This window comes from Chaetura pelagica, unplaced genomic scaffold (genome assembly GCF_000747805.2).
Source record: "Chaetura pelagica isolate M959 unplaced genomic scaffold, ChaPel_1.0 scaffold115, whole genome shotgun sequence".
Lineage (NCBI taxonomy): Eukaryota > Metazoa > Chordata > Aves > Apodiformes > Apodidae > Chaetura > Chaetura pelagica.
In genome coordinates this window covers 90,544-95,187 of record NW_009953761.1, presented here as the reverse complement: position 1 = coordinate 95,187, position 4,644 = coordinate 90,544, and positions in this window count along the sequence as shown.

The window sequence follows — 4,644 nt, the reverse complement described above, 5'->3', positions numbered from 1 at the left end:
ATCAGAATTGGCGTGGCCGGCAGGAGTAGGGAAGTGATCGAGCCCCTGTACTCAGCCCTGGTGAGGCTGCTCCATGACTACTGTGTTCATTTCTGGGCCCCTCACTGTAAGAAGGACATTGAGGTGCTGGAGAATGTCCAGAGAAGAGCTACTCAGCTGGTGAAGGGTCTAGAGAACAAGTCCTGTGAGGACAGGCTGAGGGAACTGGGATTGTTTAGTTTGGAGAAGAGGAGGCTGAGGGGAGACCTCATTGCTCTCTACAACTGCCTGAAAGGAGGTTGTAGGGAGGTGGTGTTGGCCCCTTCTCCCAAATAAATAACAACACGACCAGAGGAAATGGCCTGAAGTTGCAGCAAGGAAGGTTCAGATTGGACATTAGGAAGAATTTCTATACTGAAAGAGTGGTCAGGCACTGGAACAGCCTGCCCAGGGAGGTGGTGGAGTCACCATCCTTGGAGGTATTAAAGAAACGTGTAGATGTGACACTTCAGGGCATGTTCTAGTAACAGGTTGTGGAGGTTTTTGTGGGTGATTTTTGGTGGAGTGTGTGTTGTTGGTTGTGTTTGTTTGGTTGAGGTGGTTTTGCTTTTGAGGTTTTTTTGTGTTGATGGCTGGACTTGGTGATCTTGGAGATCTTTTCCAACCATGACAGTCTTGTGATTCTTTGATTTCTTTGAGCATTATTTTCCCGTCACCACCAAAACCTCATGGTCCCAAAGGTTGCTGAAGCAGCGTGAACTTGGACCACAGCATCGTTAATTTGAAATGTTTTACCTGTCGTCAGTATTTCAACTGTCTCATGGCAGCTGCCACCTGACGGACTCTTGGTTTTATAATGAAACCGAAATTTAGTTTAGATAGTTGCTGTCATGACAGCTCACTGGCAAGATCATCATAGAAGTATTATATTTGGTAGTGCTTTTTAATTCATAACGCAAATTCTGCTGTTGTTAAAAGGCCGTGTTTTGTTTTGTTTTTAATTTGTAAAATGTCCATCAGATGCCAAAAAAGCCCACAAATGTCCTCCATGTCCTCCACAAAGATCTCTCCCTCTATTTTCCTAGCAGGCACTACGTTAGCAGTGACTATTTTTGCCTATAACATTTTGCAGTCTGATCATTTGTTACTTTGCTGATGTGACAGTAACTCCTTCCTATTTTTAATCCCTAATTCTAACAAGGTGTGCCAACAACTCTGTCCCCCCTGTTACTTTCTACTCGTCCCCAGCAGAGCTGTTTGGACTGCAGCTAGGGGATCCTGGACATGGACCACCCATCTTGCCTTCCAGAGCAGCTTTCCTATCCTGTCTCTCTACTTGGATGTAACTGGTACAAATAGTCCGTCTCTGAGCTATGTAAACTTTCTTCTCTCAGTTTTTCTTCTGGAAGGTTTATTTTGCTATTAGGGAAATTGAAGTGTGTTTCTTCACTAGTATTTCTCAAACACTCTTCAGGTTGTTCTTTCCATCTCTATCTGTCCGCATTTTGTAGCTCTCTTAATGTCCTCCTCTCACCAGGAAGATATTGCCTAGTTAGCTTGTTATTTGACCTAAACTTTAGCCAGTATGTTTTCCCTTTCATATATATATTATATATATAGTCAGCTGTCATTATGCCCATCTCATTTTCCATGGCATCTGCAATTGGTTTGGGCTGTTTTATCTCAGCAGTATAAAACCAGCCTGTCTCAGCACTGATGCTGCTAAGATTTTGATGTGTTCCTGGCTTTCCTGTCCAAGTCCCTCAGATAACCTCTGTACAATCTGCTCCCATTTCAGAGTATTATGTTCAGAAGGATCCTGCTTTAAGTCTGCTGATGAGTTTATTTGGCCTCCTGACATCTCTGTGACATCAAGATATAAGCATTATTTTGTACATCTTTTCAGTCAAGAACAACTGAAGTAAAGCCATAGGTAGATAAAGTGGGAGCTGTGTCTCAGCCCTCCAGGAGGCTGTTCTCAGGATACGCAGCTGGGTGTGAAGTGGAAAACACATTGTGACAGTGTTGAGGACAGTGTAAGGTAGTGGAAGCCAAGCTGGTGCAGTCTCTTCTGGGCTGTGGTTTAGATTTTTTCAGTATCTTTGGTTATGCACATTTGTTTAACCTTAATGCCATGTCAGTATCCTATCACATAGTGTCTGCAGCTGTCACTAGTGAATTCACTTCTGCATATCATTTCATGTTATCTATGAGAAAACAGATTTGAAAAGGGTCTCCTGTCCTTCATCACTAACTGGCATCTCGTCATATGGTGCAGCATGGCAAACAGTAAAAATGAGGATATGAAACAGAGAAGAAGGGCAGACTGCCACTTCAGAAAATCCCATGACTTGTGTACTTTTGCCTTACATACTACTTTAGCATTGTATTCCAAGTGCAACACATCCTTCTCCAACACACTTTCTGTATGTTCCCACTATGCAGACAGTACTTTTAACCACTTTACCACTGATTTAATCCAGCAGTGAGATACAATTTCACATTGTCTTGCTAACATTTCTTCTGGCATCTGCAAGGGTGGCTGCATATTCTATCAGAAGGATTTTTGTCTTTTCACCTCATCTTCAGCATCTTTTCTGTACTTGGGGGAACATATAATGAGCTTCATCCTATTCAAACAGATTTGCAGTAGAGGTTCCAGCAAGAAACTTACACATTGTAGGCAAGCAACAGGTATGTCTAAAGCTTGTGATACCAAATGCTTCTTTTCCCATTTTCTTTTCAGTAAGTACCAGTGTGTGCTTACTGGGTGCATACTTTTCCATTGTTTCTGTTGTGATAGTCTGAATTGAGGATCATAGTTGCTAACCTCTTCTACCTAACAGCTGTTAGCTGTAGCTTCCTGCTACTGCTGTTCACTCTTTTCTCAGCTTTTTGTATGTGATCTCATCTTCACTTTGGTTATTGAATTATTTGAGAAAAAAGTTAGTGGTTTCTGGAAAAAAAAAAAAGTATCTCTGTAGCAGTTGAAGCACTGATTTTTTTTTTTCCAGGAGAAAAAACAACCATGCTTCTTTTGATACAGTATTGTTAGTAAGGAATATTCTTATCATTTCAGAAAAATACAAAACGAAGCACACATTACAACTGATACTAAATCCAGTGAGGTACATGTGTCTGATAGTTCTGACAGAACGTGTTTTCCTCTTAACACTTTACAATTAAAAAAGAAGCAGTCATGCTTTTTTATAGTAAATTGCACATATTTGTATTATGCCTTTTGCTTTTTATTTCTTTCTAGTACAGATTAATTTTGAACTTATGAAGAGTCTGCTTGTTGGAGAAATTCCTCCACATACAGTTTTAAATTCCTCATGTGGGGTTTACTGGCCCTTTGATATTTTGAATTCAGATATCCAAGTAAAATCTGAGGTATAATTGCAGCTAAAGATATTGATTGACAGGAATGTAATAGTTAAGATCTGGCTTAGGGAATACCAAAGCACAAATGTAAATTCCATTTCAGTCAGTAAACAGTTCAGTAGAACATTATGGCTTGTCTTATTAATGGGAGCCCCAAGGAGGAGTAGATAATATAAATGCTATTTGTTTAGGCTTATGGTTGACTTTCCCTGGGAGACAGGCTTTTCTTTTGGTCTGAGGGAATAAGTTAAGATCAGCAACAGCAGCTTGCACTCCTAGGATATCTTGATCCCCCTATGAGCCTTGAAGTAATACAAGTAGAATAGACTTTCTTTCTTGGTCTTAGAATGCAATTCAGGTCACAGTCTTGAGTAATTCGTTAAATTCTGGATCAAAACAGTTAGAAAGAAGCTTTAAGTTGTGTATCATAAACTCTTCCTGTGAGGACTTTAAATCTGTTATCTATAATGATGTAAGAGGAAGAGTCATGGAAAACTGCAATAGATGCAGGTTGCTTCTTCTCTTTAAAAGATTATTTTAAAGAGCATGCCTTGTAAAAATGCTGAGGAAAAGGCAGTATTTTATTACTGTCAAAGACTGAGTATAGTAACGGCTTTTGGAACAACTGATAAGATTCCTGGTAAGAAGAACATTTATTTCAACAATACATGTAGTTTCTAGGGGAAGAACAGGTAATAAAAGAGCCAGAAGATTCCAAACATTATTTCAAATGAAAATGTAAACATAGATGCTCCCCTTGTCCTGAGAGGAACAGTGAAAAACTTTGTCAAAGATACCAATCTTCTAAATATTCTCATTTAGTTTTACTCGGGCTGAGTAAATGAAATCACAGAAAAGAGTAAACCTTGAAGTGAACAACTTTTCACTCACTGATATGTGGGATTATTTAGTGATAATTAGTGTCTAAAAGTGAGCCAAACAAATGAAGTCAAAACTCTGATCTTCAGCAGGGTAGATAGGAGGTTGAGGTTAAACATCAGAAACAACAACTTTCCTGTGAGAGTGACAGAGCACTGGGACAGGCTTCCCAGAGAGGTTGTGGAGTCTCCTTCTCTGGAGACATTCAAAACCTGCCTGGACATGTTCTTGTGTGATGTGCTCTAGGGGATCCTGCTCTGGCGGGGGGGTTGGACTACGTGATCTTCAGAGGTCATTTCCAACCCTGACTACTCTATGACTCTAAATAGTGGTTATTGGCAGGATCCAATGGGAGACTGCCCTGGCAGTCAACAGAGACCCAGGAGAGCTGGTTGATCTTCA